This window comes from Phyllobates terribilis, unplaced genomic scaffold, assembly GCF_046119375.1.
Source record: "Phyllobates terribilis strain yellow unplaced genomic scaffold, ASM4611937v1 Scaffold_1__5_contigs__length_1240528914, whole genome shotgun sequence".
NCBI lineage: Eukaryota > Metazoa > Chordata > Amphibia > Anura > Dendrobatidae > Phyllobates > Phyllobates terribilis.
The window spans coordinates 458,250,452-458,277,252 of NW_027362761.1; positions in this window are offsets into that span (position 1 = coordinate 458,250,452).

Consider the following 26,801-nt stretch of genomic DNA (forward strand, 5'->3'; position numbering starts at 1 on the left):
TCTGTGTGAAAAAGGATTAGGGAGGGGGTGTGAATGTCCCTGCACTACAGTGGCTGCAGAGATTTTAATATTTTCTATGACAGATAGGTTCCCAGCAAAGAAGGTTGCCTTGCCGTAGCAGCTGGGCATGCATTAATTAGCCACATTATGTGCTAAGTATCTTCATTTTTTCCTATTTACTAAAGCAGTAATGCAATTCAAATTTCTCATATTTCATGTTTACTATAGCGTTACAGAGTGCAACTTTATTTGTTAGTTTATTTGTTAGTTATGTATGGAGATAGTTTTCTGTTTGGAAGTGACAGTCTTTTGATATTTATGCTCCTGATTATATGACTGAATATAGAGATTAGCTGTATAGAGAGAACAGTAGTGAATTTTCAAATAAAATAAATAGCAACATTGGTTAGGGCTTAAAAATAGATATTCAAACAGGGCATGGACTCCCTCAGCTGCTGCAGAAGTTTAACACCTTTACAACATAGGGCGTATTAGTACGTATCTGTGCCCTGGGACTTATGGACCAGATACATATTTATACGCCCTGGCGATTTCGCCCGCACACAGGCTGTGCGGGCGCGATCGCCGCTGGGTGTCAGCTGATTGTCACAGCTGACACCCGGTGCTATGTTCAGGGAGCAGTCCCGCACCGCTCCCGGCACATTAACCCCCGCAATGCTGCAATCGAAGTCGATCGCAGTCGATTGCAGCATTGCAGTGGCAAGGGGAGGTGATCGCCGATACTCACCTCCTCTTCCGGCCTCCAGCGCTGTCTACCGCGGCTTCCAGGATGTTGCCATGATGACCCGATGTTGTCATGACAACATCGGGGTCACCAGACAGCAGGAAGATTTTTTGGACATGCGCAGTGCATCTCCAAACTATCTTCTCCCTGTCCAGCGCTGACAGCCTGCATGGCACAGGGATGGTGCTGCATTCCTGTGGCATGCAGACGATCAGAGAAAAAAAAGTGAAAGTCCCATAGTGGCACAAAGTAAAAAATTGTAAAAAGTGTCATAAAGTGAAAAAAAAAAAAAAAATTGTAAAAATATTTAAAAAAAAATAAAAAAAATAATCCACCAAAAATAAAAATATAATGTACCCATCAATAAATATTATTATAAAAAAAAAAACAATAAAAGTACACATATTTGGTATCGCTGAGTCCGGAACGACCTGACCTATAAAACTGTCCCACTAGTTAACCCCTTCAGTGAACACGGTAAAAAAAAAAAAAAAAACTAAGCAAAAAACAATGCTTTTTCACCATACCGCCAAACAAAAAATGGAATAACACGCGATCAAAAAGACGAATATAAATAAAAATGGTACCGCTGAAAATGTCATCTCATCCCGCAAAAAACAAGCCACCATACAGCTCCATCAGCCGAAAAATAAAAAAGTTATAGCTCTCAGAATAAAGCGATGCTAAAAAATAATTTTTTGTATGAAATTGCTTTTATTATGTAAAAGTACAAAACAGAGAAAAACTATATAAATGTGGTACCGCTGTAAACGTACTGACCCAAAGAATAAAGCTGCCTTATCAATTTTACCACACGCAGAACGGCATAAAAAAAAAAAAGCAATTCCTGAATTGTTGGTTTTTGTTTATTCTGCCTCCCAAAAATCGTAATGGAAAGCGATAAATAAATGTCACGTGCCTGAAAATGGCACCAATAACAACGTCAACTCATCCCGCAAAAAACAAGCCGTCACATGACTGTCTTGCCAAAATCTGGAAAAATTATAGCTCTCAAAATATGGCGATGCAAAAACCAGATTTTACAAAAAATGCGTCTTTTAGTGTGTGACAGCTGTCAATCATAAAAACCCCATATGATTCTGGTATCGCTGTAGTCGCACCGACCCGAAGAATAAGGTCGTCTAATCACTTATACCGCATGAGGAACGGTGTAAAAAATAAACTCTCGGGTTAGGTTTGTGCTAGTATTAGGGTTGGGCTAGGGTTAGGGTTAGGTTTGGGGTTAGGGTTGTGATGGGGTTGGGATTTTTTTCAAAAGTAAGAAAAAAAGATGACGATATGGCGACTAGTGTTGAGCGCAAGTGCTCGCTACTTGAGTTTGCATTGGGTGCTCTGGTATGCATTGAGTATCGTGGGTATTTGAGTGACATGCTCGAGTCCCCGCCCCATATGCTTCGCGGCCAAAAAACCTTTGCGGAGATTGCCTGCCATGCACGAGCGATGCCCGCATGCTTTTTTTTGGGTGTCTAATAACCGTGAAACATGCGGGGCAGGGACTCGAGCATGTCACTCGAGCACACGCTGTACATGGTGCATACCTGAGTACCCAATGCAAACTCAAGTAGCAAGCACTTGCGCTCAAGACTAATGACAACTTATTCAATATGATGACCTAATGTTATCAAAATCTGTGTCGTACCTCTGGGTTCAAAATGTTCACTATACCCCTTAATAAAATCCTTGAAGGGTATAGTTTCCAAAATGGGGTCACTTGTGGGGGAGCTCCACTGTTTAAGCACATCAGGGGCTCTCCAAATGCGACATGGTGTCCGCTAACAAATTGAATGGAAAATCGGCTCAAATTGTTAGCGGACGCCATGTTGCGTTTGGAGAGCCCCTGTGTGCCTAAACATTGGAGCTCCCCCACAAGTGACCCCATTTTGAAAACTAGACCCCCCAATGCACCTATCTAGATGCATAGTGATCACTTGGAACCCCCAGGTGCTTCACAAATTGATTCGTAAAAATGAAAAAGTGGAAAAAAAAACACTTTTTCATTTTTACGAATCAATTGAAGCACCTGGGGGTTCCAAGTGCTCACTATGCATCTAGATAGGTGCCTTGGGTGGTCTAGTTTCCAAAATGGGGTCACTTGTGGGGGAGCTCCAATGTTTAGGCACACAGGAGCTCTCCAAACGCGACATGGTATCCGCTAAGAAATTGAATGGAAAATCGGCTCAAATTGTTAGCGGACACCATGTTGCGTTTGGAGAGCCCAATGAATCTTGGAATAGACATTGGAAACAATTGCCTTGTGACAAGTTTTACCTAGACCCCACTGATTGTGTTGAAGATGTTGTTTAATCCTCATTTTTGGGACTTTTTTTCACACAGCCAAGGAAACTACAAGCATGATGGTGGCAATTTTCATCAAACACCACCATGCTTGTAGCAACAAGTATATAAAATTGTCAGCTCAGTTGAAAGAACCCTCCAGATAAAACTGCTCTTTGTTTTATACCTGGTGCATGACGCAGAGTATTTCTCATTAATCTTATTTGAATCTCAGTGTAATATATTACTCCCAAATGCACAAAATTAGGAAAAGTGTTTCAAAATTAATGTCACTTTATCATAATTTGTACAATTATCTCTTTTGTAGCAATATACATAGAATTTATCATAATCTTTGTTTAATATATTAGAGTTTTCGGACAAAACCCTTTAAGCAGATCATTAAAATTGGTAGGATTGTGTTAGAGTTTGTAAAACTGCCATACTTGACGAAAAGATTTGGGTGGTGATCTCTTCAGAAAAAGAGCAGTTGAGATATGTTTAAAATGAGAAAACCTAAGATTCCAACATTCGAGCATGATGTCCCAAAATTCAAACTTAATGAGAGATTTGGCAGCTTGTATTAAAGACAGACAGTGATTAACAAAACACTTCAGAGTACAAGACACAGCAGTACTCAAACAAAACAGTGATGATCTCCACTTAATCGAAGAAAAGCCCACAGCATCTGCCAGCAAGGATGATCAGGAGCCATACGGAGCTATTGCTCAGATAGGCTGTCATCTCTAGAGATCAAGAACCATATGCTCTACTCAAGCACAAACTCCAAAGAAGTTAATTTTCTGACAAAATGCTGGGATAAATATGACATTCAAACAAGTGTGCTCACTCATCCTAAACATGCGCTCATCTACATGCATCAGATTTATGCAACGTTTAAAGGCAGGCAAATATAATTTGTCTGAAACACAAACACTGTCACGCAGGCACAGGTATAATTAATCTTTGTCCTCTCCACAGGTTTATGTATTCTACTGATTAACCATTCCAACAGTAAACTTCTGAAAAAATGGAGAACTCCATTGCTGCACATCTGTCAGACTGTTTCTATTTTAAAGGGCATAAAGTTTAAGTATAAAAGGAATAGGAACAGGTAATATAAATAAGAAAAAGCTTTAAAAATATATACATATTACACTACTAATTACTATTATGATACATATACATTGTTTAAAAATTGTAATAGGAGGGTAAAAAAAAAATGTTTTTCAGATCTATCATACTATGAATTTTGCGCAAAATAGCTGTCTTTGCATAACTCAATAATTGTGCACTCAGTGTAGTCACCTAAAATGACAGATATGTTTTGCAACTTCTAGGTCTCAATGCTTACCCTTCAACAGGGATGCTCACCTATACTGTGCCATTTATGATAGTGGTGTCTTCTTACTGTATATAACAAATAATACTTTTGGCTCCATCAAGTACCAGGGTGTGAGTGAAACAGCTATCTATGCACCCATTGTAGCTGCATTCATGTTTGCTGTTTATCTTAAAGTTCTATATATACAGCCTCAATTCCAAGAAAGTTGGAACACTGTATAAAATGTAAAGAAAACAAGAATTCAAAGATTTGGAAATCTCTCATAGCTGTATTTTATTCACAAGAGAACATAAAACACAAGAGTGGACATTCTATTGGCGCAGCCTACGCAGTCATGCAGGGGCCAAAGAAGTAAGGGGCCCAATTTCCCCTCCAAAGCAGCCAGCAGCTGCTTTCACACATGTAAAGGGAGGCATAATAATGAGTCACTACACTGCTCTTTGTATTGTGTCCACCTCTGAACATATATCAAAAGTTGAAAGTTAGCCAATTTTTCTATTTCATTTTAAAAAATTAAATTGAAGGGAGAAATACATCTAAAGTTGGGCCAGGGCCATGTCTACCATTCTGTAGCATCAAACTTTTTACAATAGTTTGCAAATATCTGGCAAGCGAGGAGAGCAAATGTTGGAGTTTAGGGGGCTGAATGATGTCCCATTCTTGTCTGATGTAGGTTTCCAATAGATCAACACTCCTGTGGTTTTTTTTGCCTGATTTTTCATTTTATAATTTATTTATTTTACTTGCTAACATAGCGTTAAGGAGGGGAGAAGCTGCCCACACCCCCCTTAAAGATCTTCTGATTATATAATGCATTGCTATTAGGGATGAGCGAACGTGCTCGGTGATACTCGGTTATCATTCGAGTATCACAATGCACGGTTGTGCTCGGCACTGGGCGAGCAATGGGCGATGCTCGAATTCAAACTCGAATCCCCGCCCAACATCTTTGGCACCTGTTACGAAGCCAATAAGCATGCAGGGATTGCCTGTGTGTCACTGTAATGCCGTTGCCATCTTGGTAGTAGCATTACTGTGATTGGCTGGCCATCTGGCATCATCAGAGATTATAAAAGATCTGACGGCACCAGGTTCGGCACACTGACGCCATTGCATAGCTCTGTTACAGTTTGAATTTGAGGGAGACAGTGCGTGTACAGGCGTGTGTGCACAGTATAACGATTGATACTGGTGCTGAAGCAAAACTATCATACTAAAAGCCCTTGTCAAGGCTAATCCTGTGCTTTGCTTTTTGTATCACATACATTCTGCATTAAGTGTAGGGAGAGAAAGAGAGTTGCAGGAGCAGGGAGAGTGACATAATACAGTCTGTAGACAGGAATTAGGTCTATGCAGTCCGCTGGCAAATATATAGCTGCAGATTTTTTTTGCGGAGGCTGAAAATTTTTTATATATTTTGATCCATCAAGTATTAAGTGCTTTGAGGTCTTTTTTTGTGTTATATAACACTCCCAAAAATCGTTGAAACATTTTCCTGGGTTCCATTTCTCAGTTATACAGTGTTACGTGGTCTGTGAACAATTCTGCGATCTGTAAAACTGAGAAAAAGGTATTAAAATTATTTTAGGGTTCTAATTCTCAGCGACACAGTGCAATGTGGTCTGTGAACATTTCTGTGATCAGTAAAACTGAGAAAAAGCTATTAAAATTATTTTAGGGTTCTAATTCTCAGCCACACATTGTAATGTGGTCTGTGAACATTTCTGTGATCTGTAAAACTGAGAAAAAGTTGTTACAGGTTTTTAAGATTCCATTTCTTAGCCACATAGTGTGACGTGGTCTGTGAACATTTCTGTGATCTGTAAAACTGAGAAAAAGCTGTTACCATTTTTTTAGGGTTCCCTTTTTCAGGCACACAGTGTAACGTGGTCTGTGAACATTTCTGTGATCTGTAAATCTGAGAAAAAGCTGTTAAAATTGTTTCAGGGTTCCATTTCTCAGCCATACAGTGTAATGTGATCTGGGAACATTTCTGTGATCTGTAAAACTGAAAAAAAAGCAAGAAAGCTTTGAAACATTTTTCTGCATTGAATTTGGTTGTCATCCAAACACTTTTGTGTTCTTTCTGTTACATTACGGTGGAGTAAACTTCCAAAAACAGCTTTGATTGCTGCAGGTGAGCAATTACTTTCTTTTATTTAAAAATAATTGTTTTCAAGAGACCTAGCAATTAAAAAATGCATAAGGCGTGTGTTAAGGGATGGTGAAGTGGAAGTGCTGATGATGGTGCACGCAGATGTTGAGGATGTGGGGCAGGTGTGACTATCCTTGTTGCTGGAGCATAAGAAACATGGCCATCCATGACACACAGGTTCCTGTCCCACTTTGCAAGAAGGCACGGTACACCACTTCTGAAGCCAGAACAGTGTGAACAGGTGATCAGTTGGATAACAGATAATGCTTCCAGCAGGCTTGGCAGCACCACCCAGTCTTCCACATGGTCCAGTCTCACAAGCCTAAAGTCTGGATCACTTAATCCTCACCCTGATCCTCTTTTTTTACACCATGTTGAGTCACAGGAGACACACAGGGATACTTTGAGGAGCTCTTTACAACATCATTTATTGATTGTGGCCTCTCAACCTGCATGCTCCAAGAGGGACAGGAGGACATGCTGTTTTATGATGCACAAACTTAGAGCAGCCACAGCCGCAAGAACATGATGATGGGGAATGGCAAATTTTGGATAAGGAGGAAGATGATGATGAGTAACAGTCGCTGTTAAGTCTTGTTGTTAAGTCACCAAGTCAGAAGGACCAGTGTGTGGTGGTGGAAGATGAGGTGGTGGATGACAAAGTCACAGACCCAACCTAGGAAGATGGCATGCAAAGCTGAGGGGGAGAGATCGGCAGCACCGAAACAGACAAGAAGAGGCAGTGGGGTGACCAAAGGGGGAAGGTGGGAAAATGTTCCGCAGAGCACCAACACTCATGAATTTCTCCATCAAACAGTTAGGTGTTTCCCAGTCCTGGACTTTTTTATAGAGAGTTCTGAGACTAACAAAATGGCCATTTGCAACCTGTGCCATGCCATGATCAGCAGGGGCCTGACCACTAAGAACCTAACCACCACCAGCATGGTCAGGCACATGTCATCTAAGCACCTAACTTGGTGGGCTGAAAGCCTGGGTCCACGAGTGGTGCCAGCGGGTGACACCACTGCCTTTTCCCCTGTGCTAGGTGCTTCCCAATCCTCTGTCTATGACAGTGGTGCAGATGCCTCTCGCCCTTCACCTGTCCTTGCAGATTCTGAGCCACCATCATCAGGCACTTCCAAATCCTTATCCCAGCACAGCGTTCAGCTGTCCATATCCCAGGCCTTGGAATGAAAAAGAAAGTTCCCAGCCACACACCCACAGGTCCAAATGCTAAATGGGTGCATTTCCAGGCTGATTGCCGGGAAATGTTGCCATTTAGGCTGGTAGACATGGAGGATTTCCACCGGCTCATGGTGGCAGCTGTACCTCTGTATTCGGTCCCCAGCCACCACTTTTTCTCCTGGTGTGGCGTCCCCACCTTGTACCAGCGCGTGTCCAGGAACATCAGCCATGCCTTTACCAATGCAGTAAGTGGCATTGTCCACTTAACAACTGACATATGGACAAGCGCTTGTGGCCAAGGATGCTACATTTCCCTGATGGCACACTGGGTGAACATTGTGGAAGCTGGGGCCGAGTCACACCCTGGCACTGCACATGTGCTCCTGATGCCGAGGATTGCTGTCCCTACTTTTATCAGGGTTTCCTCCACCTCCTACACCAGTTCCAGCATCCCCTCCTGCTCCTCATCATCCTCCATCTCCCATGTGTTATCTCAGAGCATGTCATCCACATCAGCCAGAAGCTGGGAGCTCTGCAGCACTGCCTCGGTGAAGTGGCAACAGGCTCTGCTGAAGCTAATTTGTCTAGGAGACAAATCGCACACTGTGGCAGAGTTACTTAAAGGAATAATAGACCAAACAGATCTGTGTTTTTTGCCACTGAACTTCCAACTAGGCATGGTCATGTGTGATAATGGGCGTACCCTGGTGGCGGCTGTGAAGCTTGGAAAGCTCACACATGTACCATGCTTGGCACATGTGCTAAACTTGCCAGTTCAGGGGTTTCTGAAAACTTACCCAGATTTGCAAGAGCTTCTTGTCAAGGTATGCCGAGTATTTCCGCAAGTCAACTACAGCTGCCACTGCTCTGGCAGTGCTGCAGCACCACAAGCAAGTGCCAGCTCACCGACTGGTGTGCATCATGGCCACGCTCTGTAACTCCCCACTGCACATGCTGGTAAGGCTTTGTGAGCAGCAGAGGCCAGTTGTTGAGTACCAGCTCCAACACGTCGGTTGATATTCTGGTCAGCCTCTGCACATAACAACTGAAGAGTGGGCATGGATGCCTGACATTTGCGCTGTTCTCCAAGATTTTGAGGACTACACAAAGATCGTGAGCACTTCGGTGCCTACTTAAACAGTCGCTGCTCTCAATTAAACATGAAGCTATGAATTCTGACCAGGTGGAGATGGAGGAAGACATAAAACAGAGAGATTCTACGCAGGCCAGCCTTATTTTTATTATTGGGTAATAATGGGAGGTGGATGCTTAGGAGGAGGAAAATGAGGAACAGGAGCTGTTTGCTAGCGCAATAGAGGCTAGTACCCAAACAACCTTCATCCCGTCTCTCCAACGTGGATGGGCTGAGGATGGGAATGAGGAAGAAGAGAGGGAGGAGTCGGAGGGGGAGAAGATGAAGAGTCGCCATCATGGTGGAGACAGGGAAGTGTTGGCTGCAGAGAGCTTGGCACATATGGCTAACTTCATGTACCACAATGACCCTCACGTTACATTCATTTTGGCCCAAAAAAATGTACTGGTTTTTCACCTTGCTAGACCCACGCAAAAACAGAACTTTGCATCTCTTCTTCCTTAGGCAGAGAGGTCTTCTAAAATGGAACTATACCAGAAGGCCATTGTGGAAATTATGTTGAAAAAATTCCCATCAGACAATGCTAGTGGCAGAGGGCAAGCTTCGTTACTCAACCAAGGAGGAGAGGCCAGGAAGACACACAGCAGAGGCAGGAGTACACTGTCAAAAAGCGTGGGCCAATATCATGACACCAGCCCAGGGCCTGATGACCGGGTATTTTTGTCAAGGAAGGAAAAGTTTTTAAAGATGGTCATGCAATACCTGGCTGACCAAACAAAATTCCTCTGTGACTTTCAGCTATTGGGTCTCAAAGCTGGACACCTGGCATGAGCTATGCCTCTGTGCATTGGAGGTGTTGTGCTGTCCTGCCGCTAGCATCTTGTCTGAGCGAGTTTTTAGTGCTACTGGGGAGGTCATAACAGACAGGCGTTTTCGCCTGTCAACAGAGAATGCTGACAGGCTCACTTTCATAAAGATGAACAAAGCCTGGATTAGCGCACACTTTTACACACCACCATATGACAGCAGCACAAAGTGTTTTTAATATTCAATATTTTAAAGAGGCCCCCCAGTTGTTGCCTTTCAGGGGTCTATGGAGGACACTCCTTATAATGTTTGTCTAGCTTTTTACTTTCTGCAAAGCCTTTATGACTGTATAAATACATCAAGTACACTTTCAAAATGTTTACGTTCAAAAAAATTTTATGGATCCATTGACGCCTCCATATAGTTTAAAACAGTTACTGTTGCATTATGGTGGTATGTAAAACTTACAAAAAACATTGACAAATATTTAAGGATTAGATTACTCATCCATAGAGTATTACGTTCTTTCTGTCACATTTTGATAGTATATAACACTCCAAAAAAGCATCTAAAAAGTTGGTTTACTTAAATTATAATTTTTTTAAAATCCTTTTTAAATTTGGCCTTACATACAAGTCATTATACATGAAAAAATGCTTATTAAGATTTGTAAAATGCAATTTATTGTCAGTTTGGAATGTTTTATTATCACTACTTAAAGTGGAGTAAAAGAGTGACACCATTGTTCTTAGCAGCGATCTGGGAGTCAGAGATGCTTTCAGGGGTCTGCCCCATGCAGCATTTTTCCCATCTATTGGAACATTTTCACTGCCCCCCAGACCTCTTTATAGGGTCTGCCGGAAAAAAGCTTGGCTTTCCCATTGACTTCCATTATACTTGTTACTCATAACGTGCATTCGAGTATTAGGAATTGCTCGGTTCGAGCAACGAGCACCCAAGCATTTTAGTGCTTGCTCATTTCTAATTGCTATGTTTAAAATGTTGTTTTATCTATTTTGTGCCAAGCAACAGTATGTTAGCAACAGACAGGGTTAATAGTTGGGGACCAGCTCAGAATGGGAGGAGTAACATGTCCACAACCAGATGCAGCTTCTTGTTGATTAGTCAAATAGGGATCAGTGTTGAGAAGAAACAGACATATGGTCTAGCTACTTGCTGACTTGCATAGAAACTGTGCTGTGTGCGAAGAAGGGGATCACCATATATCAGATAGTACGTTCTGAAGGAAAGCAAAGATTAAGATGCAGCGGAATTCTGGATCTTAAGCATGGGGCCTAGCGTTGACAAAAGGGAAGACAAGTTCCTTATCCCATCCCAGGAAGCCTAAAAAAGGGATGAAAAATCATAAAGGTGACTAGCAGGACGAGATCCTTATCCTAGTCAAGCATGCCTACTTAAAGGGACAAATTATCACTCAGGTAAGCAGCAAGACGAGGTTCTTTTCTCAAGTTCTGAGTCCTAATTAAAGGGACGGAACTTTGCTTAAGGTGAGAAGCAGGTCAGGAGGCCTAAAGAGGACTAAGCTGAAGGAAGGGTTCCTTTTCTCAGGCAAGCAGGTCTTAAGCAAACAATTATTTATACTAAAGAGTAGCTAGAGTGTCACCTTACTGGGACACGAGTTCACATCAAGAGATCTAAGGATGCAGTGGCACAACAGGGTGCGTGTGGCCCTCATCAAATGGACTTTGAGAGTAGTAGTGAGGAGTCATACCAACACATCTCAGCCACTGAAGTCCTCACAAATCAACATGGAGTTGATACTAGCTGTGAGGGACCGTGGTGATACGCCTCAACCAATGAGGTCCTCACAGAGGAAGATGGAGCTTCCCATAAAGGCTGGTGATCTGTGTTCTATGTTCTGTTGTGAATAACATATGGCTATAAGAGATTTCCAAATCATTGCATTCTTGTTTTCTTTACATTTTACAAAGCGTCACCATTTTTTAAATTGAGGTTGTAATTTTATGTTATTCAAAAAGACAACAGAAAATCCATTTTAATACATATTAATTTACATAGTTCAGCATGACTCAGTGGAACAGTTCATTAGAGATTCTTTGGTAGCAAAAGTGCCTTTGTTGCCCATGATATCAGATGTCAGATTTTATTTTGCAAAATGAAAAATGTACTATGCATAGTCATTAGTGACTAATTGCTGTAACAAACCTGCAGTGGATTGTAGACATGTGTAGATAAGTAGCTTTTAACCCACAATATGCACAAACATTTGCCAAAATATCATGGATTTTAACAGTAGATATAGCAGGAAATAGCCACCGGTTTTACCTATTACATTGCAAAGAGGATTCTTTCCAATGTAATAGATAAAGCAGTGGCTATTTCCTCACCAAAATCTACAAGTCCAACAACCAGGGATTGACGCGCCTCCAGGGCCATGGGGTACTCGGCAGCCGGGCCTATGGATGCTGGGGGGGATATCACAGTGGCTGGCCCGGTCCGTGGCCCAGGGCGGTCAACAAAAAGGGGAATATTTATAGGGAATTTGTAAAGTGTTTGTGACGCCACCTGTGGAATGCGTCTAAAGGGAGCCGCCGCTGCGGAGCAGTCCTCTGGAGCTGGTGTTACGGCAGCAGGGATGGTGTGGCTCTCCACAGGTAGAGCTAGCTCCAGGGCAGTGTAGGTAGTGTGAGTTGGCTGGGCGTTGTAGTGCCGGGAGGCAAGAGAGCGCAGATGAAAGAATGGATGGAAGCAGTACGGTGCAGTCATCCGAGTCTTTACTCACAGTTCTTATGACAGTTCCACTGGTACACTGTATGGGTGCCAGCCTCCCACGTCACGTTGAGTTCACCAGGCAGGGGTTCAGCTCTTCCTCAGGCACATTAGGAGCACCTGACGGAACCCCACTTTCTTGTGTTCCTAGGTAGACTGTCTTCATGCTGGGTCTTTCTCCCTCCTGCCCTGCGCTTCCCCACTCTCAGCCCCGCTCGGGTGCTCTGAAGTCCCTCCTGTCTTCCTGGAGTTCCCGGACCTGCTTGACCCTCACAGAGATTAGAATGAAGCTTTGGCAACTGAACTATATAAGCCAGAAGCCTCTGGTTTTTCCAGCCGAGACCTGGAGTAACACAGGTGGTCCAGGGGCCGGTCCCCTTCTTGCGGCCTACGATCCCTCTGTCTTCTGGCAGATTCAGGGTGTACGGGTGCTGTCCCGCACTCGCCGTACCCCCTGGGATCCCTTCTTTATATCGGAGCCTACTCCTCTGTTCCCCACCTGGGCCTCTAGGACTGGGCCCTACTTGTGGAGCAGAGCTCCTAAAGAGACTCTGCTCCCTGACCGACTTCTCCCTCTTACTAATCTCTCTGTTCTGCCACCCTAAGATGGCTTCCCTTTTTATATCTCACTCTAGAGTTCTCCCCTAAACTTCTTCCTCCACCCACACCCACTACTGGTTCCCTCTACCTTTGGGTTGCCCCCACTCCAGCCAGGGACAGGGCTCAGCAGCTAAGCACATGCATGTTGCCCTTCCAGCCAGCCTGGAGCAGTGTAGTGTTGGATGAAGGTGTTGGGGTTCCAGGAAGCACTCCCTCCTTACCTGAGAGAAGGAGACACCACACCTCTGGGTTAGGTGCAGTACCTCTGTGGCAACTGAACCCTCAGGGGCGCCACACTCCCCCCTGGTAAAACACAGCACGTCCTCAGGCTGGAACTTAAGCAAAAACAGAGTATATTACAGACATGCAAATTTTTAGATGCATCACATATAAGATTGTAACAAAAACATTTCTTCCCTTTATGGGAGGCACTTCACTTTAATGTTACAGGGTATCATAACATTATAAGAGCACTTTTCGATAAAATTTCTGTAACCGGGTATAACAGTAGCAGCATGAGGGACCCGTCCGCAAACCCTCAACGTAGGCCCTGGGCGTGGCTGCAGGGCATAGGTGGTCCTGGTGCTGGACCACGTCTTCCGCCACACCAAACGGGTTTTTCTTCTGAGGTCATGTGATTGTACTTATATAACCAATAGGAAGCACTTTAAGAAGTGCAAAACTATTTACACAATAAGTCTTTGGCTGTTCACAGTCCCCAGCCTGGAGTCTGTGTACCCTGACGGGTAATTATGCACACACTTTAAGAAAACATTATTTTAAACTTTCAAGTACTGTACCCTTACGGATGACTATGTACAGTTCTTAGTCCCACCTACTGGACTAGTAGTGGGGTCCCCGCCTGGGGTACTTCTGGTTCTTTCTGGACCCAGCCGGGTCATCAGTTATATCCTGTGGGGGTGTGTCCTCGATCATGCGGTACACTTGTAGGGCATACCACCCGCATTTCCTGTGGTGACATGTGTAGGTGACACTATCACCGGGGTATAGATTCCGGTCGGGATGGCCCTGTTCCAGCTCAGGCTCGACATCCCGCCCGTTCACAAAAATGTCCCTCGCGAAGTCGGGATCCCGTATGAAGCCCCACCCAGCCTTCAGGTCAAACTTCACCACGAGTCCTTCCCCGTGGGGGCTGGCGTGGGCAGACTCCGCCTGATGGACTTCAGCCTTTGCGGCCTTGTTCCAGGCCTCCAGACGCTCGCAACGCGCCCACCAAGCGCGCTGCTCCTTCTCCCTCCTGCAGAATTCCTTCCTCCTCAAGGCTTCGGCCTGGGTCTCCTGCGGGAACCTCATCAGGTACCCCCCCGGTTGTCCCAGCAAAACTCTTTTCCGCTGGGGCAGGCAACTGGGGGCACTGGTGTCGGGAGTAGCAGGCACGGCTGCTGGTCCTCAAACCGGGTGGACCAATTGAAGACCGGCGCGCCGTACACCCACTTGGGTGCCGGAGGTGGAGGCTCTGGGAGGGAACCAAGCAGAAGGTTCCTTGCTTCAGTGCCCGGGAGTGGAGGTTCCAGGAGGGCACCAAGTGGAAGGTCCTCAGGGTCAGCGGCCGGGGGTGGAGGTTCAGGGTTGAGCAGCTGTTCCAGGGAGGGCATGGCGGGGTACGGAGAGTGCTGGTGAAGGAGGCCCAGGAGCAGGTCGTCGCTTGCAGCGCCCGGGACAGGGGATCTCTTCCTACCTGCTCCTGTGCTGCACACGGCCTCCTGGTATTCAGCGGGCTCCGCCGGGGCTGGGGTCCCGCTTATGGCATCCGGTGCTGCTCTCCGCCGTGCTGCCAATTTCTCTAGCAGCTCGCTCCTCCACTTGGTGACCGCTGCTTGCTGGGCCCATTCCACTTGTTGGCTCAGCTCCAGAATCTCACTCTGGAGGAACTCTGTGTCCTCCGGGGATAACTTACTGTCTTCTCCCTCCAGGGTGAGGGGAGTCGCTTGCCACTGCAGCAGGACAGAGGCGGAGGCTTGATCCTAGCTTCCGTCCATGCGGGCTGCCAGGTGCGGTCTGTCTAGACTCGTTAAGACCACACCCTGTCTCCATTCTTTCTCTCTTCCTCCCCTCCCCTTTCGGGGGCGGTCCCATGGCTGCTTGCTGTCGGTCACTCCTTGTGACGTCCTCCCTGCCTTGACGGACACATCTATATGGACAGTCACTGTTGCAAGGGGCAGGGTGTGCTTTTGCGCCATTCTGGGACCCGGCCCACGATGGGAGGTTCCATATTGTTGTCTTTGATCACGCACATAATGGCGCCCATTCTTTTGGGGCGGGCGCCACATTCGGTAACATAACACAGTTCCTTAGGCACACAATACCCGCGGTTAACGGGTTGTTCACGTATCCTGTTCATGACGCCAAGTTTGACGCGCCCCCAGGGCCATGGGGTACTCGGCAGCCGGGCCTATGGATGCTGGGGGGGATATCACGGTGGCTGGCCCAGTCCGTGGCCCAGGACAGTCAACAAAAAGGGGAATATTTATAGGGAATTTGTAAAATGTTCGTGACGCCACCTGTGGAATGCGGCTAAAGGGAGCCGCCGCTGCAGAGCAGTCCTCTGGAGCTGGTGTTACGGCAGCAGGGATGGTGTGGCTCACCACAGGTAGAGCTAGCTCCAGGGCAGTGTAGGTAGTGTGAGTTGCGCTGGGTGTTGTAGTGACGGGAGGCAAGAGAGCGCAGATGAAAGAATGGACGGAGGCAGTACGGTGCAGTCATCCGAGTCTTTACTCACAGTTCTTATGACAGTTCCACCAGTGCACTGTACGGGTGCCAGCCTCCCACGTCGCGCTGCGTTCATCAGGCAGGGGTTCAGCTCTTCCTCAGGCACATTAGGAGCACCTGACGGAACCCCGCTTTCTTGTGTTCCTAGCTAGACCGTCTTCACGCTGGGTCTTTCTCCCTCCTGCTCTGCGCTTCCCCACTCTCAGCCCCACTCAGGTGCTCTGAAGTCCCTCCTGTCTTCCTGGAGTTCCCGGACCTGCTTGACCCTCACGGAGATTAGAATGAGGCTTTGGCAACTGAACTATATAAGCCAGAAGCCTCCGGTTTTTCCAGCCGAGACCTGAAGTAACACGGCTGGTCCAGGCGCCAGTCCCCTTCTTGTGGCCTACGATCCCTCTGTTTTCTGGCAGATTCGGAGCATACGGGTGCTGTCCCGCACTCGCCGTACCCCCTGGAATCCCTTCTTTATATCGGAGCCTACTCCTCTGCTCCCCACCTGGGCCTCTAGGACTGGGCCCTACTTGTGGAGCAGAGCTCCTAAAGAGACTCTGCTCCCTGACCGACTTCTCCCTCTTACTAATCTCTCTGTTCTGCCACCCTAAGATGGCTTCCCTTTTTATATCTCACTCTAGAGTGCTCCCCTAAACTGCTTCCTCCACCCACACCCACTACTGGTTCCCCCTACCTTTGGGTTTGCCCCACTCCAGCCAGGGACAGGGCTCAGCAGCTAAGCACATGCATGTTGCCCTTCCAGCCGGCCTGGAGCAGTGTAGTGCTGGATGCAGGTGTTGGGGTTCTGGACAGCACTCCCTCCTTACCTGAGAGAAGGAGACACCCCACCCCTGGGTGAGGTGCAGTACCTCTGTGGCGACTGAACCCTCAGGGGCGCCACATGATTTCTTCATAAAAACAACCAACTTCATTTAAACCATTTAGGCCATGAGTTAGGACAGAGACAGTTCTAAACATGGTGGCTGGACCATACACAAGGACTCAATGTGGATTTTAACATGAATTAATTAAAGGTGGATGTTTTTATAAAGTGCTCCCTGAATACCGATTCAGCTTGTTGTTGCCCTGCCTTGTGACTTCCATGCATGGAATGAACTTTGCTGTCAAGATGGTGAGCTGACAATGGTGAGCTGATAATTAATTTTTCTCTTGAAAATCTGCAAGTGTTGCATATGGATTTCATTGTGGATTTGGGTGCAGCTTTGCAGTTCAACATAAGTTGAATATTTGGAATAAAACTTACAAAGCAACAAATAAATAACCATTTATCTATAAAAATAAATTGCAATTTTTGCCCCCCAATTCAAATGCTTTATATTTACTTGCCATTAGGGGGAGACCTAAAGTGGAACTTTTAAATGGGATTACTGATCCCAATAATGAACACAAGGAGTGTTAATACACAGAGGAACACAAGGTGAATGTCCGACAGAGGGTGGACGCACTTTGCATTAATCTTATTCTGCCTATGCTCTGTCAAGCATATAGTCTGCATTGTCCCAATCAACTGTATGACCTGCCCTTACAATCATTATAGGGGTTAATGATCCATTTTAAAATACCCATTTGAACTACAATATGTTCTGAATTTGATTGTGCTCAAATTTAAGGGCAATTATAAACCTCTTTCATTTTAATGTCAAGTACAATTGCATGCCATTCTTGTGGGCAGTTTACCTTAACACTGTATATAAAAGTATACATATGAATGTCGCGCATTCATCCATCCATCAATCACACCCCATTATATGTCTCTAAATATTATTGGTATTAGACATTTGGATTTCACTTTTTCACAATATAATTTGATTGGTTTTCCCAACTTGCACAAATTAATTTTCACAGTAAATTATAATTAGAATATATTTTGAAGTTAAAATATAACCTTTATTGCATTCTTCATTCTTGTAAAATAAAAGAGCTAGATCAATAATAAAAATGAGTAATATGAAATTGGGCTGTGCTAGTGTGTAAGTATTGCTCTCCCTAGTAATACATATTCCTAGTTTCTCCTCTCTATTAAAAATAAATAAGTATATATGCACATTGTCTAATAATTAAATACCTTACCATTAATATGCATATATGAAACTATGGAGATGAACAAGTATGCATGTTGTCTGTAAAGGTATATATATATATATATATATATATAGATATATATATATATATATATGTATATACATACAGTATGTATTAGATTTTCAAAAATATATGTATAGTAAGTATGTCAAAAATATAGACAGGTCCATTTTATGATCAAAACAGGATACTAGTTAAACTTGATACATTAAATTCACACTTGCCATACGCTGATGAGAAGGTTGGGAAGAAATGATGGTTCCCAAAGGCACAATGGCCCAGATAAAGGATAAAGAAATCATATAGACCCGTCAATGGGGTGGTTGGACAAAGTAAAGTACTATATCTGACATGGTATAACATATCTGCTTGCTGTATCTGCTGCATTATCATCTTGAAACAATTTCATGATATAACATCTCTGCTTACTGTACCTCTCCTATATGTTATCTGTTGCATCCTATTCAATACTTACTGATATATGTCTGTCCTTCCCTCATTGTAGACTTTATCTGATGGTGAAAAGTCTGTTTGATTGCTTTTGATCGGCTATTCCTCCCCTGGTGTGTTGACCAGCTGTTAATTTATCCTAAACCAGATGACCTCCCACAATCCCTCTTACCTGATACTCTAGTCAGTCCTATAAATCTAGATGCGTCATAAGGGGTGCACACGTGTGGGGTGCATGCACGTGTCCTCGTCGCCGAGTGTCCTCGTCGCCGAGTGTCCTCGTCGCCGAGTGTCCTCGTCGCCGAGTGTCCTCGTCGCCGAGTGTCCTCGTCGCCGAGTGTCCTCGTCGCCGAGTGTCAGGCAGTTACTTCAATGGCAGTTAGTCAGAGCAGGAGTCAGTTAACCCACACTTTATATTCTCTTTTAACTATGTGCTTTATTTTCTAAGTCGATCTTCCTGTGTGCTTTTGTCATCCACATTCACCGCCCCATCCCCCATCCCCCCTCCATCACCACTCATCCACATCAGAGCCTCTCTCCTTCCCTCTCCCATGTACAGCTCCCATGCTCTTTGCACCTTCCTGAACAATCTCACTCCATCTTGTCCAAAGTTATTGGACAATAAACCATGTGACAAATACAAGAACTACCTGTATTTGCTGTTTCTCTTTTTACTGCTACCACTTATTTCAGGGCATATCTTTCTTAACCCCAGGCCATCCTCTGCCAACTTCAACCACTCCCCCAACTCACATCGAAACCTTGCTAACCTTATTTACATTAGTTGTACTCCTTCATCTCCCTTTTTTAATTGTGCACTCTGGAATAAACATTCTGTATGCAAAAAGCTTCCTTATCTGCACAACTACTTTCTGAATAGCTCTTAATCTGCGGCCCTCACTGAAACCCCGATTCAGGATTCTGACACTGTTTCCCCTGCCGCGTTATCATGGCTGCTTACGTTTTTCCCATTACCCGAAACCTGCGAACAGAAATGGGGGTGGAGTTGGCATACTCCTGTTCCCATAATGCACTTTCCAGGTCATCCCCACAGTTCTCTCACTTTCATTCCCTTCTTTTGAGATCCACACCATCAGGCTCTTGCATCCCCTCTCCCTCACAGTAGCGGTCATATACCATCCCCCAGGCTCACCCACTCAGTTCCTTTACCTTTTTTCTGCCTGGTTGGCGCACTTCATGTCCTCAGAATTACCAACCCTTTTCCTGGTTGACTTCAACATCCCCATAAACAGCTCCACCTCCCGATCTGCATCACAACTTCTATCTTTGACCAATTCTCTTGGCCTCTCACAGCTTTAAACCTCTGAGACACACAAAGACAGTAACACCCTTGATTTGGTTTTTGTCTGGCTCTGTTGAATCTCCTACCTGATAACTCAACTCTTCCCTTCTCTGACCACAACATTCTCTCCTTCACACTCACAAATCCTCGCCCACCTCAGCACACTCCTACCTATCACACATTCAGAAATCTACAAGCCATTAACCCTCATACACTTACAGACTCCCTACACTCATCACTTTCCCCAATCTCCTCTTTTTCCTGGCCTGATCTGGCTGTATATCACTACAATGACACTCTCAGAAGCACCCTGGACCAAGTAGTGCCCCTCACCCTTAGAACCTCCAAACAGAATAAAGCAGCCCTGACTCACATCGCAAACTCGATTTCTCCTGCGATGCTCATGGAAGAGAACTTGTACACCAGAAAACTTTATCCACTATAAATTTGTGTTAAGAACCTATAACTCTGCCCTTCACCTCACCAAACAGACCTACTTCACCACCCTGAACACCACTATCCAACAACCCAAAAAAACTCTTTGACACCTTTCACTCCCTCGTAAAGCGCAGGCCTCTATCACAGACCTTTGTGCTGAAGATCTGGCTTCCTACTCTACAGAGAAAATAGAAAATATCTGTCAGGAAATCATCTCCCAGCCACCAAGTGCCATGACTCCCATCCCTCCCCATATTTCCCCTAACTCACTCTCCACATTTGACCCAGTCACAGAAGAAGTCTCCAGGCTCCTCTCTTCTTGTCATCCTACTACATGCACTACTAACCCCATTCCCTCACACCTACTTCAGTCTCTCTCTCCAGTCGTCACTACTCACCTAACTAAAATCTTCAATCTCTCCCTCTCTTCTGGTATCTTCCCCTCCTCCTTCAAACACTCAAACACTCTATCATTACTTTATTATTAATAAAACCCTCTCTTCTCCCATCCTGCACAAATAACTACAGACCAGTCTCCAATCTCCCCTTCATCTCTAAACTCTTGGAGCGCCTGGTCTACTCCCGCCTTACCCGTTACCTCTCCACTCACTCTCTTCTAGATCCATCACAGTCTGGCTTCAACCCCTTACATTCTACAGAAATTGCACTCATCAAAGTGACCAATGATCTTTTGACAGCAAAACTTAAAGGGGTATTCCCATCTCCAAGATCCTATCCCAATATGTAGTAGGTGTAATAATAATAATATTAGCAAATACCTCCAATTAGAAATGTAGTATAGTATTTTTTATTCACTATCTCTCTTACCTCATGTGCAGGCATCGCAGGACCTTAGGTATCCATGGTTACGACCACTAGCAACTAGCTAACTAACTGTGACTTTATCAGTGGACGTAACCATGGATACCCAAGGTCCTGCAATGCCTGCACATGAGGAAAAAGACATAGCAAATCCCAAAAAAATATACTACATTTCTAATTGGAGATATTTGCTAATATTACTATTATTACATCTACTACATATTGGGTTAGGATCTTGAAGATGGGAATACCCCTTCAACGGCGACTACTCCCTGCTCATTCTTCTTGACCTTTCTGCAGCTTTCTACACTGTTGACCACCATCTCCTACTCTCTATGCTCCACTCAATCGGCATAAAGGACACGTCTCTCTCCTGGTTCTCTTCCTATCTTTCTGACTGCTCCTTCAATGTATTGTTCTCTGGCTCCACTTCTATTCCTCTTCTTCTCACTATTGGAGTCCCTCAGGCTTCAGTCCTTGGCCCTCTTTTCTTCTCTCTCTACATGGCCCCAATTGGACATACCATCAGCAAATTTGGCTTTCAGTACCATCTTTATGCTGGTGACACACAACTGTACACTTCATCCCCTGATCTTACCCCCACTGTACTACAGAACACAAGTGACTGTCTGTCCGCAGTTTCCAACATTATGTCCCCTCTGTATAAGAAGCTTTCCAAAACTGAACGTCTTCTGCTCTCGCTGTCTACTTACCTCCCTAAATCTGACATCTCCCTCTCGGTATGTGTCATCACAATAAAGCCTAGGCAGCAGGCTCACTTTCTGGGTGTTATGTTTGACACCAATATTTCCTTCACCTCCTATATACAATCTCTTGCCCACTCTTGTCGCTTGCACCTGAAGAACATCTCTAGAATCTGCCCCTTTCTCACCATGGAAACAACTAAAACCTGCATTGTTGCCCTGATCCACTCCCGCCTTGACTACTGTAATTCTCTATTAAATGGCCCCCCCCCTCACTCGACTTTCCCTTCTCCAGTCCATCCTTGATGCAGCAGCCAGGGCCATCTATCTATCGTTACTCGGATGCTTCTGCTCTGTGCCAGTAATTGCACTGGCTGCCCATACATTATAGGATCCAATTTAAATTGCTTGTTCTCACCCACAAAGCTCTCCACTGTGTGGCACCCCCCAACATCTCCTCCCTCATTTCTGTTTATTGGCCTACCCGTTCCCTACGCCCTGCAAGCGACTTTCGACTAACATCTACTCTAATCCGTACCTCCCACTCCCGGTTCAAAGACTTCTCCCAAGTTGCACCAATTCTCTGGAATGCTCTAAATTAGGACTCACCACAACTTACAGTTTTAGGCGCTCCTTAAAAACACATCTGTTTAGGGCGGCCTATCGTGTTCCCTAATCGAAGTCCTTTTATATATAGTCCATTCACTATTTCTCTAAACATAATTTTCCATCAAACTCCACCGCACCCAAAAGCACTACAAATATTGGCTTGTGACTAGCTCATGAAGCCTTTATCTATCCCCCATTTTCTAAAGACGGCTGGACCATCATTGTAAATAAGCACCTGTACTTTTTGTTACCCCCACCTCATTGTAGATTGTAAGCTCTTACAAAAAGGGTCGTCATTGTTTTTGGTTTAATTATTTTATTATCTTTAACTATGTTACTTATGACTGTTGTATATGAACCTCTGAATTGTAAAGTGCAGTGGAATATGTTGGCACTATATAAATAAAGATTCTTATTATTATTACTAGAAGGTCCAGGTCGCACATTCATACAAAAAAGTAGATTGCACACAGTGCTTAAAAGTAGTGTATCAAAAGAGTAAATCCCTACACCTATGTGATGTAAACGTTGATAAAAACACACTAGGTCGCAATAAAGCAGACAAATGACATACAGTCATACAGACCAATGATGACGCATTCTTCCTTTCACCTAGCTGATATAGCCAATTACAAGCTGCAGTGGTACTTCTGAACAGGGCAGACATTGCTTCCAAAAGGAGACCTCTGGAGTGACCTGCGCTGAATCGACCGGGGCACTGGAACGTGAGTATGCCTCCCTTTTATGATTTTTAATCAATCTGTGGCTAAACAAGTTACTGTTGGACATCCCTTTAATCTCTAATGATTTCCTCTGGATTTATATAAGGGCCTATGTTATGGCTCATCTGAGGAGGTGGATTCGATAAGCTGTAGGTCAGGGTGAGTAGCACAGATGATGCAATGGACCTGGATTTGGCAGACAGCATTAGGAACAGTAAGTACTAGTAAAGCTGGCAGGATGGCAGGAGGATCTGTGGAGCTGGAAGTACTAGATGTAGCAGAGACAGATGTGCTGACAGAACTGGAATTGCAGACTTCTGTGTGTCGACAGCATATATCTGAGTCAATATGGTTATTAGGAGCTATGGAGAGGGACCGAAGAGCAAACAAAATATGTCAATAGCGTCTGGTTAGGGATAGGTATAATCGATGGTAGCACTCACCTAAAGGTGTTGTGTGCAGGCACACCACCTATAAAAGTGTGGATAGTCGCTGCTGCTACCCCATGGCTGGAAGAAAAGGTTCTTCCAGAGGTATATTGGCAAAAAATTAAAGCTGGCATGTTTAGGTGGGCTGCGTTCCGGGAAGGAAGAGCTTTGGGATTCCAAAACATTTTTTTAGTAATACCAATGTGTTTCTGCACCAGACTGGCACCTTTCTCAAGGTATAAAAAAACCAAGTCACTTCATTCCCACAGCGCAGCTCGCCTAAATGTGTTAACCATCTTGGCAAAAAGGGAAGATATCAGGTAACTTTTCAAAACAGAACTGAAGATGCGGAAATTACCAAGAAAGGTAAGAGTAGTTGGTTATCATATTTCTTGATAGCAGAGTTGAAGGGGTGAATACAACTAAGAATAGCTAAGATGAGTTTGTAATCAGGTATCCTAATTCAGCAGAGATGAGGGTGCAACAGCACCAGAATTAGCTAAGAGGAGTGTCTAAAGTGTGGACAACTTCAAGAATCGTTGAGACAAGTTAATTAACAAGTATCTTGAATCAGCAAAGTTGAGGTTACGACAGGACAAGGAATAGTTGGACTAAGCTTGGTAGTAGAAGCTAGCTTCTGGATAGCACTCAAGTGCAGCTGAGAAGATAATTAGTCACCTAGTTGGAGCAGAGCCGAGTGGTAAGTGAGGCTTGACTCTTGGAAAGCACGTGGTAGCAAATTGCACTACTACCTGAATACTCAGGAGGCACACAGCCATATGAGCCGGCCCTAAAATACTGTGGCTGATGGCATCAGAGGTGCATGCAGGGTTACAATAATAACCCGAGGCAGATTAACAACAAAGGGGAAGGAAGAAGAAAAGCCAGCACTGAAGCCAGGAAAGGTGATTAACAGTGCCCATCTCAGAAAACTGCAGCAAAAAGTTTCACCACGGATGCACTGTTACTACAATTTGTGAACGCATGCCATGTACACAACTGTTGATATTATTGCTTTACCTCTCAACATACTGACATATACAGCATACATACAACATATATTGCCCCTCATTTGTAGATTGTAAGCTGATATGAGCTGAGCTCTCTCTCTGTCTGTACTGTTCACTTTATTCTGTCAGTTTATTATCTACTGTAGTTACTCATATGACAGTTGTATGTGCACCTAGTTCTATGTATGATTTCCCCTCTATTCACATGCACAGCTACTGGAAGCATATAGTGCTATGCAAATATACTGTATAATAATAGAGCTAATGTATGTAAAGCAGAATCTAAACTTTTCCATAAACATCCTTCATTGTACATATAATTAGGGCACTTCTATATATTTATAAGGCATTGTGTGTGATCTGCACGACATAAGCCCACCAGCAGGACAGCAGAGTTTCTTATAAATGTAATACTTCACTGACTTGTGTCTCTACAGTTCCAAAGGAAAAAAAAAATCTATTACCTGCATAATTGCTCGAGTCCTCCTCCTGTACTACCTCAGTGCCACAAGCTAAATTAAAAATAGCATTTCTGCAATTAATGGCTTGGCCGGCATGACCTCGTATGCATATTTTCCTCAGTTGTTAGGAAATCATATTTTAACAGCCTTCATGGAATATTGTAATTGCATAATTAATATGAATACTGATGAGTACCCCCTAGTGTATGTCATTAGCAAAACCTGAACAGAACCATAGAAGTGAGAGCTCATTTCACTGCTTCCAATAAAAGTGTTGTGATGAGTCCTACTTTATTAGTTTTATTTTAGACCATGTAAAAATCCACTTAGTTATAAAGAAATGCCATTAAAAATCAGATTAAAGTGACAGATTAAAGTGTATTTCAGTGATAAAATAATTTTATTTAATATGAACAATATTAATTGCTTTCAGGGTCAATATTACACCGGCAATAAATCTACTCTTTAAACATGAATATTTGGAAAACTATAAAAAAAAATCCAAGTAACTTGTAGTGAGCTGACCGGCTCTGGCTGTTCTGTGATAATTGATATAGAGGCTGTTACAGAAGTGATTACACAGGATGATGTTGCCACCTTGTGGCCAGAGGTTGCACCTGCGCAGGGTGTGATGACAGAGAAAAAGACTGAGCCTCCTGTGTCCCGCCCTAGAGAGTCACGTGACCAAAGTGGGAAGCAGGAAAAAGCGCGCGAAGAGTCTGCTGTGGTCTGTGAAAAGAGCCAGGACGGTGTGCAGGCCCTCGTGTGTGGCGCAGGAGAGACTCTCAACGTGATTTCTTCTATCTGACACCATATCCTCGGAGCCTTCCCCAGCTTCTGCACTGCTGAAGGATTCAGCTGTTACACTCCCTGCTACTGGAGTGTGGACTACATAAGGGGACCCACCAGAGCTTCTATCCGGATCAGAGAGACTGTAAGCGGGACCTCTGGCGAGAGGCCGAAGTATCCCTTCCTTTCTTTCCCCGAATTCTGCTGTTCCTGTTTTTTTTCCGGCTGGGACGCCATCCTGCAAAGACAGACAGGCCTGCGACGGGGGACACATCCTTCTGGAGTAAAGGACTGGTAACGTGTGAGTAGAGACAGTGAGGGTCAGCTTATCAGTACACGTTATTACTGTGCATATTTACGGTTGTCATTTATTGTTTTTTTTCTTTGCTGTGTTAAAAATGTATACAAGTAAAGATACGGTTATCAAGATGGAGTCTGTGTGTGGGGATCTTGCTGGGCCAGATCATAGATACCAACGCGCGGCCTTGCCCGCGGTCACTTCATCTGGCGTAGTCGGCAGGATCTGTGACCAACAGGATTCCCACCCAGGCCATGTGTACAGTCAGAAAGCCCCGCCGGTGTCTATTGTGAATCAGGTCAGGAAATTTGGCGGACGAAACTACCCTGTACCAGAGTGGGCGAAACAAGTCCGGATACTGGGGGAAATGTATAATATTGACCCTAAGACCTTGGCAGAAATGGCGGTACTGACGCTAGAGGGGGAGGCATGGACGACAGTCAGACTGGAAACGGTCAGGGGCCAGCGTACAGTAGATGATTTGGTGCAGGTGCTGGAGAACACCTATGGGCCGACCACATACCAGGGAACACTGCGACACATGTTCTTTAGACGGACGCAGCTTGAATGGGAGGATATTCCCCAATATGCGAACGCCCTTCAGGTACTCCTTGAACAAACCTGTGGAAAAGGGGAACAACTAGCTGGTATGGCTTCTCGTGACCTGGTACTGAGAGACCAATTTGTAATAGGACTGAGAGACCAGTATCTTAACCGCACGTTACAGGACTTGATCCGGATGATGCCGGCTCTTACTTTTGCTGAAGTCAAACAGGAAGCCATAGAACGTTCAAGGGGACCCGTCATGGATGTGGGGATTCAAGGTGCTGTGTGCAGATCCATATCTGACATTAAAAATCCGAACAGTGACACGGAAGACCTGAAACAGATGGTAGCAGACTTACAGAGACAGATATTACAATTAACATTAGACCGACAGGGAGACCAGCGAAGACAGCCTAGTCGT